This window comes from Phyllobates terribilis, unplaced genomic scaffold (genome assembly GCF_046119375.1).
Source record: "Phyllobates terribilis strain yellow unplaced genomic scaffold, ASM4611937v1 Scaffold_3__8_contigs__length_932513732, whole genome shotgun sequence".
Taxonomy (NCBI): domain Eukaryota; kingdom Metazoa; phylum Chordata; class Amphibia; order Anura; family Dendrobatidae; genus Phyllobates; species Phyllobates terribilis.
Genome location: NW_027362763.1, coordinates 86,005,974 through 86,020,469, shown reverse-complemented (window position 1 = coordinate 86,020,469; position 14,496 = coordinate 86,005,974).

Here is a 14,496-nt window from a genome sequence, read left to right as displayed (position 1 = left end):
ACAACCAGAAGGTAAAAGCATTGCAAACCGTGCAATCCTAACTCCAAAAAACCAACATTCACATGAACTGAATGAAAATGTTCTTAGACGAATTCAGTCTGAATTGAAATGCTACACCAGTATTGATTCCATTCAGCAAGATACTGCAAATGCTGAGGAAGCAGCAAACTATCCGATGGAGTTCTTAAACAGCTTAACGCCTGGTGGTATGCCTCCTCATAGATTACATTTGAAAGTTGGAGCAGTAGTCATGCTATTAAGAAACCTTAACTCAAGAAGAGGTCTTTGCAATGGCACCAGAATGGTTGTGAAGCAAATTATGTCAAAAGTCATTGACTGTGAAATCCTCAGCGGATCATTTAAAGGTACAAGGGTATCATTCCCAGAGTTATTCTGCCCCAAGCCATCCTCATCTTCCTTTTACTTTAAAACGAAAACAGTTTCCCTTAAGACTGGCTTATGCTATGACCATCAACAAAAGTCAAGGGCAAACACTGGATTCAGTTGGCATATATTTGCCATCTCCAGCCTTCAGCCATGGCCAACTTTATGTCGCCTCTTCAAGGACAAAATCCTTCCAACAAGTCAAAGTCAAAGTTTTTGCTACTGATCAACGAGGCAACTTAAAGAAAGACCACAGAGTTTACACCAAAAATGTTCTTTACACAGAAGTTTTTGCACAATAATTTTTTTTTCCAGCTAATAGTTTAATAAAATGTAAAATGTTATATATAACAGTGAATGTGTCTTTCTGTTCAAAGCCAAAATGGGTGGCGGCTGTGCAGTGTGGTGCCTGAGTCAGAGCGTGTGCACACTGCACTACGATGCCATTTTACTGAAGACACTGTGTGTGCAAATTCCCAGACACAGTGTCTTCAAGAAAATGGCGCCAGATATTGTGAGATGCGCACACGTTGACTCAGGCACTATTTTATGGGAACAGCACATACCAGGATGGGGGCACAGGATGGCAGCAGCACATACCAGGATGGGGGCACAGGATGGGGGCAGCACATACCAGGATGGGGGCACAGGATGGGAGCAGCACATACCAGGATAGGGGCACAGGATGGGGGCAGCACATACCAGGATGGGGGCACAGGATGGGGGCAGCACATACCAGGATGGGGGCACAGGATGGGAGCAGCACATACCAGGATGGGGGCACAGGATAGCAGCACATACCAGGATAGGGGCACAGGATGGCAGCAGCACAAGACCGGATTGGAGCACAGGATTAGAGCAGCACATACCAGGATGGGGGCACAGGATGGGGGCAGCACATACCAGGATGGGGGCACAGGATGGGAGCAGCACATACCAGGATAGGGGCACAGGATGGGGGCAGCACATACCAGGATGGGGGCACAGGATAGCAGCAGCACATGACAGGATGGGGGCGCAGGATGGGAGCAGCACATGACAGGATGGGGGCGCAGGATGGGAGCAGCACATGACAGGATGGGGGCGCAGGATGGGAGCAGCACATGACAGGATGGGGGCGCAGGATAGCAGCACATACCAGGATGGGGGCGCAGGATGGGGGCAGCACATACCAGGATGGGGGCACAGGATAGCAGCAGCACATGACAGGATGGGGGCGCAGGATGGGAGCAGCACATGACAGGATGGGGGCGCAGGATAGCAGCACATACCAGGATGGGGGCACAGGATGGCAGCAGCACATACCAGGATGGGGGCGCAGGATAGCAGCACATACCAGGATGGGGGCGCAGGATGGCAGCAGCACATACCAGGATGGGGGCACAGGATGGGAGGAGCACATGACAGGATGGAGGCCATATACCAATATAAATGCTCGCCACCCGGGCGTAGAACGGGTGGTTCAATAGCTAGTACATTATAGGTGAAGTAGACTCAAAAGACCAAAGCAGATTCAACCTTAAAGAACGAGTCATTACTTCTTCTTTTACCCATGAGCCCCGCACGTCATGTCCAACTGCCCCAATGCACATTTCGAATCTTCCTCAGGGGGTGCCGGTGCGTGCGTTGGGGCAGTTGGGCATGACGTGCGGACTCACGGGTAAGTGCCTCATTCATTACCAGTATACTTATCTCTAACATTCAAGAAGTTGTCCACTACTTTATATATCCCCCCCGGGGCCCCTAAGACTTATTGTGAATACCTTCTGTTGCTGATAATGCCTGTGAGCGGCGCTATCGGTTGCCTCTCACAGGCATCACGTGACTCCGCGCTGACGTCATGACAAGTGAGGCGTGACTCAGCACTGGGGTCCCCGCGGTGGCCGCTGGGTTGTGGGTGGGGTTACCCCCGCGTCACACCTTGCATCCACCGCGCGCTTTCCCAATGAATGGAGAGAGGCAGAGCGCGTGGTGGATGCTGGGTGTGACGAGGAGGGGTAACCCCGCCCACAGCCTGGAGTCCACCCTGGAACCTGGAAGACAAAGACCCCCGGCTGCTGCCAGCACTTGTCGTGACATCAGCGGATGTCAGAGCCGGCTGCAGCCGGGGGTCACATGATGCCTGTGAGCGGCCAGTGATAGCGCCACTCACAGGCCGTATCTGCAACAGAAGGTATTTACAAGAAGTCTTAGGGGCCCCGGGGGGATACATGGGGGGGATATAAAGTAGTGGACATCCCCTTTCAGTCATGGCGCTCTGTTTTACCACCTGTGTGCCTGTTTTTATGTAATCTCCACCTATATGATGTGTGCTGCTCCTCTTTATTGATTTTGATTTAATTATACTGAGTTAGGACCTAAGCACTATAATACTGTTGTGGGGTCTATGTGATACTGCTATATCTATGTCAGATATGTAATTGGTCTGGCACCCCCACTAAAACCACGTCCCCTCCCCCACCCCCCACCCCCCCGTCCAACTAATCTCATATATGTGTGTCTCTCTTGTGATTAATACAATTGATATTGATATTTACTTTATGATTGAAGTAGTAATGACTCGTTCTTTAAGGCTGAATTTGTCATGTCATTGTATCATAACACAGGATAACAAAAAAAATGGTGGTAGCCCATGCAAGTGCTGCACTCACTCTTCTGCTGGTGCAGTCACTGTGTACATACATTACATTACTGATCCTGAGTTACAACCTGTATTATACTCAAGAGCTGCACTCACTATTCTGCTGGTGCAGTCACTGTGTACATACATTACATTACTGATCCTGAGTTACATCCTGTATTATACTCAAGAGCTGCACTCACTATTCTGCTGGTGCAGTCACTGTGTACATACATTACATTACTGATCCGGAGTTATATCCTGTATTATACTCCAGAGCTGCACTCACTATTCTGCTGGTGCAGTCACTGTGTACATACATTACATTACTGATCCTGAGTTACATCCTGTATTATACTCAAGAGCTGCACTCACTATTCTGCTGGTGCAGTCACTGTGTACATACATTACATTACTGATCCTGAGTTACATCCTGTATTATACTCAAGAGCTGCACTCACTATTCTGCTGGTGCAGTCACTGTGTACATACATTACATTACTGATCCGGAGTTATATCCTGTATTATACTCCAGAGCTGCACTCACTATTCTGCTGGTGCAGTCACTGTGCACATACATTACATTACTGATCCTGAGTTACATCCTGTATTATACTCCAGAGCTGCACTCATTATTCTGCTGGTGCAGTCACTGTGTACATACATTACATTACTGATCCTGAGTTACATCCTGTATTATACTCCAGAGCTGTACTCATTATTCTGCTGGTGCAGTCACTGTGTACATACATTACATTACTGATCCGGAGTTATATCCTGTATTATACTCCAGAGCTGCACTCACTATTCTGCTGGTGCAGTCACTGTGTACATACATTACATTACTGATCCTGAGTTACATCCTGTATTATACTCCAGAGCTGCACTCACTATTCTGCTGGTGCAGTCACTGTGTACATACATTACATTACTGATCCTGAGTTACCTCCTGTATTATACTCCAGAGCTGCACTCACTATTCTGCTGGTGCAGTCACTGTGTACATACATTACATTACTGATCCTGCACTGATCCTGAGTTATATCCTGTATTATACTCCAGAGCTGCACTCACTATTCTGCTGGTCCAGCCGCTCCCTCTCTCCTCACACACATATTATACATATATACACAATAATAACTACCTACACCATGACATCTGGTCCGGTTACCAAACAAATAATAACAATATAATAAACAATAACCGACAAATTATATACAAACTAATATATACATTCTTTTTTTTTATTATTATTTTTTTTTATTATAAGTAAAATAAATACTAACTATACAAATATATACAAGACAAAACAAAACACCCCACACTCAAGCCCACCAGTCCCTCCCCGGCACTGACCTGAGAGCTGGTCCTGCGCCTCATGCCTCAGTCCAACGTCCATAGGCCAGATCAGGCAGTGCCAGTTTTTCACCCAAATAACCAGTGCCCCACAAGATGAACCCACCTCCCCCCTTTTCCCTCCACCCAACCTAATACCTACACCCAAACCTATATATACAATATATACTGAAGCAAACAATACAATAACCACAACTGACAAAGCCCAAGTTCGGCGCCTGCAGCCCTACATCACTGTCTACTGATCAATAAAACAAAAATCTATGGTGTCAGCAGCAGCCCACCACCAGGAGAGGCGATGACCAGACTAGGGCACACTAAAAGAAAAGCCCCTCCAGAGGAGAGCGGCCCTCCGTGTACCCAGTCTCTCATACTCCAGAGAACGCACCTTCACCAGGTCACCGAGTATGGTCCTAAACACATCGTCCACTGGGAGGATTTTCCGCTGCGTCGATACTAAGCACCGTGCGTTCCACGTGTGATACCTAACCACTGCGCTAACTAGAAATAAGGTGCAGCGGTCCCGACCACCCAGGTCCCCGAATGCTCCATAGGCCCATTCCGCATAAGAGAGACCGACCAGCCGGGGCCAGCCAATGGAGGCGCCCACCCTGTTGTACACTTCTGTGTTAAAGGGACAACTAAGCAGGAAGTGGTCCATGCTTTCAAGCATGGTACCACAATGCTCCCGAGGACAGTTCCTGTCCTCAGAGCTCCTACACTTCAGATTGTTCCTCACACACAGTTTCCCATGGAAGCAGCGCCAAGCCAAGTCCCAAACCTTCGAGGGGATCCTGATAGAATTCAAAAGATGCAGACCCACCCCAAGATTCCGACTTGGGCAATCCCTGAGCGCCAGAGGCCTCTGAAAATAGGTCAACAGAACCCTTTTGTCAAGGAGCTTCCTTGGCAGAGTCCTGACCTCCCACATTCCCAGACCCCACCAGCGAATTACCTTCAGAACCACGGTAGCGTAAGCCGGGAGATGTTCATGCGGTGTGCAGAGATCCTTCACTTGCCCTCCTGTCTCCCATTCCTGGAAGAAAGGCTGAAACCATCCCTTACAGGAGAATACCCACGGAGTAGCCCTCTCTTTCCAGAGGTTTGCAATATTGATCTTAATGAAGGTATTCACAAGGAATACCACAGGGTTGACCATACCCAACCCTCCTAGTCTCCTCGTACGGTAAGTAACCTCCCTCTTGACCAGGTTCAGTCTATTCCCCCATAACAGTTGAAAGAACAAACTGTAGACCCGAGTCCAGAGAGGCTCTGGCAAGATGCACACACTGCCCAGATAGATCAGCAAAGGGAGCAGGTAAGTTTTGATCAGGTTTACCCTCTCCCTTAGGGTCAAAGACCAACCCTTCCATTGGTTCACCTTCTGAGTGGCGATCTCTAGCCTGCTGTCCCAATTTTGTTTGGGGTAATCCCCCTGGCCAAATTCGATGCCAAGAACTTTTGCAGAGACTTTGGGTTCTGGAAGGGTGTCCGGGAGATCAAAACCAGGATCTCCTCCTCCCAGCCAGAGACTCTCACACTTATCCCGGTTGATCTTAGACCCGGATGCCTCCGAGTAGCGATTTACCTCTGACATCAGCCATTCTGCCTCCCCATCAGAGGAAACAAAAACGGTGACGTCATCGGCATACGCCACCACTCTCAGAGTGGCTTCCGGTGCTGCCCGGTCCATCCCGATCCCAGCCAACGGTCCACGCTCCACCCTCCTAAGAAGTGGGTCAATCGCAAACACGTACAGTAGCGGGCTCAAGGGACAACCCTGGCGAACACCACACCCAACCTCAAAAGAGCTGCCAATCCAACCGTTCACAAGCGGGAAACTCTCTGCCCCAGAGTACAAGGTCTTAAGCCAATCAACAAACCCCCCCGGCAGGCCATACCTCAGAAGGACAGACCAGAGGTACTCATGATTAACCCGATCAAACGCTTTTGCCTGGTCCAATGACAGCATGTACCCCTTCCAGTGGCCAGCCCTACCCTGCTCCATCGCCTCTCGGACACAGAGTACAGCACTAATTGCACTGCGGCCCGGAACAGAGCAATGCTGGGCCCCCGAAAGGAGCTGGGGTGCAAATTTCACCAGCCGATTAAACAGCACCTTTGCCAAAACCTTCCTGTCTGCATTCAGAAGCGCTATGGGAGGCCAATTCTCAATGCAAGATGGGTCCTTACCCTTTGACAAGATGATCAGGGCAGACCTCCTCATTGACTTTGGCATAGTGCCCGAGGAAAGACACTCATTGAATACCTCAGTCAAGAGGGGAACCAAGGCGTCCTTAAAGGTCTTATAGAATTCAGATGTTAAGCCATCCGGACCGGGAGATTTCTTCAGGGCAAGCCCTTCAATCGCCAACTTAACTTCCTCTTCCCTGATCATCTCTGTCAAAACGCCAAGAGAGGGGTCTACCCCTGGTTCGGGGACGGCTTCAGCCAGAAAAGCCGACATCTCATCCCAATCCAGATCCCTCTTCCCCAAGAGGTGCGAGTAGAAGGATCTGACGACCTCCAGGATCCCTGATCTGGATCTTTTCAAGGACCCCGCAGTGTCAACCAGTCCTGTAACAACTTTACTATTCACTGACATCTTGCAGTTTCTATAAGGGTCGGGCGAGCGGTACTTCCCGTAATCCCTCTCAAAAACCAAAGATGCGTGTCTATCATACTGACACCTCATTAGCAAAGATTTCACTCTGGAGATCTCCTCGCGGCTACCTCCAGTTGAGACAAGATGCTCTAGTTTCCTCCTCAGGCCCTGATACAGGTGGTACCTGTCCAGGCTCCAGAGTCTCGAGAGCTGGCGGAAGAATCTCGCCACCCTTTTCTTGAACATCTCCCACCACTCTGACTTACTACTACAAAGATCCAGTAAGGGTACCTGGCTCTGAAGAAAATCCTCAAAGGACTGTCTTATCTCCGCTTCTACCAAGAGAGACGAATTGAGCCTCCAAAAGCCTCTTCCTATCCGGGGAGTCTCTGTAACATTCAGAAAAAACAAAATCAAACAGAGATCGGAGAATTCCACCTCAACAGCAGATACTGCTGAAGAGACGGCTTCCTCCTTTAAATAAAACTTGTCTATCCTGGACCTACAGTTACCTCTATGATAGGTGAACCCCTCGTGGACTGCGGTGAGCCGGATGTGGACATCTACCAGGCGAGCTTCACTAGCTACACTATTAAGGGCGACGCCATCATAAGTCAGCTTGTCTCTGGAACCTCCTCTATCTCGGGGCCTCATGACAGTGTTAAAGTCCCCTCCAAAGACGACCTGCCGACTCGTAAAAAGGTAGGGCTTGATCCTCATAAAGAGACACTTCCGGTCCCACTTAGATTGGGGACCATAGATGTTAATGAGCCAGAGCTCTTGTCCCTTCATGAGGACATCTAATATCAGGCACCTCCCCATTTCTAACTCAATAACCCGTCGGCATTCTACCGGTGCGGTAAAAAGGACCGCCACTCCGCTATACGGCTCGGCCGCAAGAGACCAATAGGAGGGCCCAAGTCTCCACTCCCTCTGCCATATTTGGCAGCCTGGTCTCTTGCAAAAAGAAAACGTCAGCTTCAACCCGGCTGAGAAAATCAAAGGCCGCCAATCTAGCCATATTTGACTTAATGCTGGCGACATTAATGGACACCAGCGTCAACGGAGTGGGTACCGCCATCATTGGTGATTGAGTTAGATAGCTTTCTTCTTCCCACTCCCCTTATCCTCTGCCTCAGAGGAGGAATCCTTCCCCCTCTTTAATGATACAGAGGTGTCCATTCCCACATTTTTCCTTCTTTTTTCGTCCTTGTCTCCGGACTCTGGGCCAGTCCCTCCCCCCAAGGACCTTGCATCCCCATGAGAAGGAGACTCGGCGCCCCCTGTAAGCTCCGCCGAAGCCAGAACCTCACCCTCAGCCTCCTCTTCTGAGGAAGAGATGTTATCAAGGGCTTGGAAGCGGTTAGAAAGACCAACTAGAGGGGAGTCAGTTTTACCTTCCTTAGGTACCTTGGTCAGAGCGGGAGAAGATATTTTATCTCCCTTCTTTCTCTTCTTTTTGGTGCCGAGCTTACGCTTGTTCTCTAGCCACCGCTTATTGTCCTCATCCATACTTTCATATTGGGAGGATTCTGAGGCAGAGGGGGTTTCCTCCCTGTGGATCCTCCTGACCTCCTCATCAAACTCATCATCCCTCGGGGCCTCAGCAGCAACACTGGCATCCAGGACAGGGGCCGCCCCCGTAGCCCGGGGCTCGCCCCGCTCCCTCTCCTGTCTGCACTTGTCTAGACGCCTCAGCTGGGCAGGCATCTTTTTATTGTTTTTCTTCCCTGGCCCCTCAGCTCCCCCACCCCTGCTAGTCCTCTCCCCAGCAAAATCGGCCTCATGGCTTTCTCCCACCGGGGTCTCGACTGCATTAGCGAAGGAGCGAGGACAACGGCTGACTGGGTGACCTAACTCACCACACAGGTGGCACCTAATCTCCACACAAGAGGCAGCAAGATGACCGACACCCCCACACAACGCACATTTCTGCACAGTGCAGTTTGCACTGAAGTGTGTAGGGTCGCCGTACCTGTGACAGAGCTTTGGTTGCCCCAGGTAGAAGACCAGGATACGATCCCTACCCAGGAAGGCAGATGATGGAATGTGGGCAACCGTACCACCTGAACACTTAAGTTTTACCATAAACGTCCAGGCCCCTGACCAGATACCAAACTCGTCGCGGTTTTTATTTGGCATCTCCACCACCTCTCCACACTGACCAAGCCATAATCATCAACATTAACAGAAATAAACACTTGAAATAGATCACTCTGTGTGTAATGACTCTACATAATATATGAGTTTCACTTTTTGTATTGAAGAACTGAAATAAACTAACTTTTTGATGATATTCTAATTTAGTGAGATGCACTTGTATATTACCTCTCTTATCTGAGATTCGTGTACAGGAGACCTATATCAGTTGGGATAGCGTTTTACAGGCATCTAGTCAGGAATTATTGCATTGTACTCCGTGCTTGAAAAAAACTATTCCCTATTGAGAACGCTGTTAGCTGCTTTTAAAATAGGGACAGGTGCTAGATGGTATTATCAGCTGGAAATGAGTGTTCATTCTGGATGTGTTTGATCATATCTCACACACCACATGGCCAGATAAGGTAGCAAAATGTTAAAATGACATTTGCGGGTGAATGCATTTTTCACCGTTGAAAAAAATGCAAAAGTGCAAAAACACATCAAAAACGATAAGTGTGAACTTAGCCCAAGGTCTGGAGGTGCATTTTTGCTTTTGGTTATTTATTTGGCTTTATATACAGTGGCAAATCCAACCAAAACAAAGCAACGAAAAAGGAGCCAATGGTTTTAAAGATATGCATCAAAATTTATTAGTACATAGATGATCAGACAAAAGCAGGAATCAGTGTGGAAAACACATGAGGAATAGAAACCCGCAACAACCCTCTCCACATGGCGGACACATGCAGGACCAAACAGTACAATTTAAGTCGGATATAGACTATCTAAGTATTTGAGGAGTAACACCATACATAGATGATATGTCAATACATATTTTCAAGTACAGCACCTATACTGGACTAGAATACCCATGCTGTTCTATACTGCTGAGTGTACGTTCCCTATCATATGCCAGATATAACCATAAGTGACCTGCTAAGTCACTATATATACATACCAGAGATATCAAGCTTCAGCAGAAGACAGTCAGGGAATAGTCAAAGATTTAGAGGTCCGTCTAAGGTCGGCACATGCGGAGCAGAGAAGCCCCGACGCGCGTTTTGGTGGTTCCCTTCGTCAGGGGGCATGTTTGCTGCCTCGCTGTCACTTGCTTATATTGGCGCCAGGCACATTTAAAGACCGGAAGTGATATCAGCGTCACTGCGGAGACCAGGACGCCAGCCGGCATCCGCGTCATGTGACAGCAGAGGGGCGGGGCATAAGCCCTGATGCCACACACCGCTAGAACACAAAGACCGCGGGACTGGAAGTGACGTGTGCGTCACCATGGGGATCCGGACGCCGGCCAGCATCCGCGTCATGTGACAGAAGCGGGGGCTACAGAATAGCCACAACACCTCATGTCACTGGGACACGGAAAGCCGGCCGGCGCACAGACCCACATAGTCAGCACATTTGCCTGACTGTCTCCTTCACTAGACCAGGTATCATCGCATCCCTCTCATTGAAATAACGAGAGTCAGTTCTATAAGGCCATGATGCCACATATCAAAGATTGTCTAAAAGATAAAATAAAGAAAGAGGGGAAAGAAAACATGAACTGGGGGGGGGTACCCAGAAATGTAGAAATTTTTCCAAATTTATTAAAAAAGAAAAACTTAAATATCACATGGTCATAAGTATTCAGACCCTTTGCTCAGTATTGAGTAGAAGCCCCCTTTAGAGCTAGTACAGCCATGAATCTTCTTGGGAATGATGCAACAAGTTTTTCACACCTGGATTTGGGGATCCTCTGTCATTCTTCCTTTCAGATCCTCTCCAGTTCCGTCAAGTTGGATGGTGAACGTTGGTGGACAGCCATTTTCAGGTCTCTCCAGAGATGCTCAATTGGGTTTAGGTCAGGGCTCTGGCTGGGCCAGTCAAGAATGGTCACAGAGTTGTTCTGAAGCCACTCCTTTGTTATTTTAGCTGTGTGATTAGGGTCATTGTCTTGTTGAAAGGTGAACCTTCGGCCAAGTCTGAGGTCCAGAGCACTCTGGAAGAGGTTTTCATGCAGGATATCTCTGTACTTGGCCGCATTCATGTTTCCTTCAATTGCAACCAGTCATCCTATCCCTGCAACTGAAAAACACCCCCATAGCATGATGCTGCCACCACCATGTTTCACTGTTGGGATTGTATTGGGCAGGTGATGAGCAGTGCCTGGTTTTCTCCACCCATACCGCTTAGAATTATCACCAAAGTTATCAAAAAGTTCTATCTTCATCTCATCAGACCAGAGAATCTTATTTCTCATAGTCTGGTAGTCCTTCATGTGTTTTTGAGCAACTTCTATGCGTGTTTTCATATGTCTTGCACTGAGGAGAGGCTTCCATCGGGCTACTCTGTCATAAAGGCCAAACTGGTGGAGGGCTGCAGTGATAGTTGACTTTGTAAAACTTTCTCCCATCTCCCTACTGCATCTCTGGAGCTCAGACACAGTGATCTTGGGTTTGTTCTTTACCTCTCTCACCAAGGCTCTTCTCCCACGATTGCTCAGTTTGGCTGGACGGCCAAGTCTATGAAGACTTCTGGTGGTCCCAAACTTCTTCCATTTAAGGATTAGGGAGGCCACTGTGCTCTTAGGAACCTTGAGTAATGCAGAAATTATTTTGTAACCTTGGCCAGATCTGTGCCTTGCCACAATTCTGTCTCTGAGCTCCTTGGGCAGTTCCTTTGAGCTCATGATTCTCATTTGGTCTGACATGCACTGTGAGCTGTGAGGTCTTATATAGACAGGTGTGTACCTTTCCAAATCAAGTCCTATTGACGCGCCCCTGGGCCTGTGTCGCGCTGCGTTGTGCATGCGGGAGCTTACCCGGAGCCGGATCTCTTGAGGGTTGTAGTCTCGTGGCGGTGATCCGGTCCGTGCCCAGGGAGTCAGACTAAGTGGCGCTGTATTAGCGGTAGATGTTGGACGACTACGCCACCCGTTGAGTACAGCTAAGGAGCTGCTGCTGCAGGGCAGACCGCTGAGGCCGGTGGTAGGATTGTGCAGCGTGATAGTATAACCCCCAACGGGAGGGGTATGGCCTCAGGGCAGCCGACGTGGATGATGGGGGTAGCAGGAACCACTCAGAGACGGTACGGTGTAGTTCAGGGTCTTTACTGGTGACAACGATAGACCCTCCCGGAGTACTGGCTAGCGATTGGGGCCTGGTCAGTCCTTGAGCAGATGGGATCTCCCCTGGCCAGGCGGAGTTGTAGGCCTCCCAAACTAACGATACTCTTCTGGCTACCTTGCTAGAAGCGGGTATAAGTAGCCCACGTCCCTGAGTGTACCGTGTGGTGCTCACCCGTATGGCCGGTGACTCGGGGCCTTCTAGTAGCTTCCGCTCCACGACGGCGGTGCTGGTCCCACGCGTGTGACCGTGCCTTCGGGTTTCTTGGTCAGAGGACCTGCAATCCCCTGCCAGTCGGTTTCTGCTGCTGGATAGGAGTTAGTCCCCACAGCCTCGGACTCCGGGTCCGGTGATAACTTCTCAGTCAGGGCGAGCTCTGCAGCTGCCAGCCCCTGACTCCTTGTAGCACTGCTCCCACAGAGCTCCTGATGTTCTTTCCTATATCTGCTTCTCTTCTCTGTCTCTACTTCTTCTCTACTCCTGGCATGGACCAGGAGCTGGGCCCAGCCGGAGCCACAGCTCCCTGTCAGCCCTCCTGGCTGAACTCTCCCTCTGAACTCTCTAACCCTGCCTCAGCCCCAGGTTTATATAGGGGAAGTTCTTCCCCTCCCAGGACTGGGCAGGAGGTGTGGCATGCATAGGATTCCTGACCAAGAGACCTCCCACCTGCTCTCAGACATAACATTGCTGTTACTGTGGAAACCAGACCCCTGGGGTGCCACATTCCCCCCTAGTGAAATTTAGTACTCCGGGACTAAACATATTTTTAGAAAAACATAACAAGGTATAAACAATAATAATACAATAAGAAAAACACATAAAGATGGTTACGGCGTGTCCGCAACCGGGTGCAGTTTTGAAGAAAAGCAAGGTGTCCATTTCACCAAAACAGGGAGACGTAACCAGGTAGGGGTCTGTCCTGCCCCGAGTCCTTAACAGTCTTTAGTCCATTCCTGGGTTACGCTCCAACCATGTACAAAGGATTCCCGGCAAATCCACCAAAGACTCCCATAAATTACTAGAAACACATAATTATTTACAGGATATGGCCGCTCTCAGTCCTCGGCCAGTGGGGATAAGGAATGGCTGCTCACAGTCCTCAGCCTGGTTTAAGATAGGGGCACATGGGCAACAATTCACTAATCCCAACGGGGACCATATTTTAATTAGCAGCAGTCATTGTACCCTTACGGGTAACTATTTACAGCTCTTTATTCACGCTACTTCCCTTCAGTAGCTATGTCCTCTTTGTGCTCCCTCCTGAGGGTAGTCCTCAGACCCGTCCGGGTCCTCTTGGCTTTCCTCGTATTGGTAGTACTGCAGCTCCTCCTCGGTTAGCTGGGTTAGTATCTCTGCGACAGTCCTCCTCTCAGGTGGCCAGGACTTTACCTCCCTTTGGGCTGCCCCGGTTAATTGGGCCACCAGGATGCTCACTTTTTGCTCCCCTGTGAGGGGATACACCTGGAAGAGGCTATCCAGCTTTTCTCTAAAGTCATGCAGGGTATGTGACTCCCCTGAGTACTGGGGTAGCCAGGCTGCCCCCGGGATATAGGGCATGGTGAAAGGCATGACCGCAACAGCGGTGGCGCTGGCGGGGGTTGAAGCGGTGAAGCTCTCCTCCGTATCCGGCATCCTTCTCCCCCCTAGTGGACCGTGGCCTACCTTGCGATGATCCTCTTCCGTAGGCCGCGGCTCCGCAGTGGATCGTCAGGGTTGAGGACCTTCCGTCGCGCTCCTGTGACGTCGGCGTCTGCTGGGCTCCTTCCAGGACCTTACGCAACGTCCGGACGTGAGGCGGGGCTTCAGTTCTCGCGCGCTTTCGGAGTCCACGCCCCTCTTCTTCCCGCGCGGCGTCCTCAAGATGGCGTCCAATGGCGGGAAAACTCCACGTATGGCGGGAAGAAGGCCGAAGATGGCGCCGGATGGCGGGAAAACTCCACCGATGGCGGGAAGGAAGCGGAAGATGGCGCCGGATGGCGGGAATCTTCACCACAGGTAAGTTTGAACAGTCTTTTTCAGGCACGCAGTACCCGGTGGTTGCGGGCACGAAATCCTGCCGACTACGCCAAAAGTTGACGCGCCCCTGGGCCTGTGTCGCGCTGCGTTGCGCATGCGGGAGCTTACCCGGAGCCGGATCTCTTGAGGGTTGTAGTCTCGTGGCGGTGATCCGGTCCGTGCCCAGGGAGTCAGACTAAGTGGCGCTGTATTAGCGGTAGATGTTGGACGACTACGCCACCCGTTGAGTACAGCTAAGGAGCTGCTGCTGC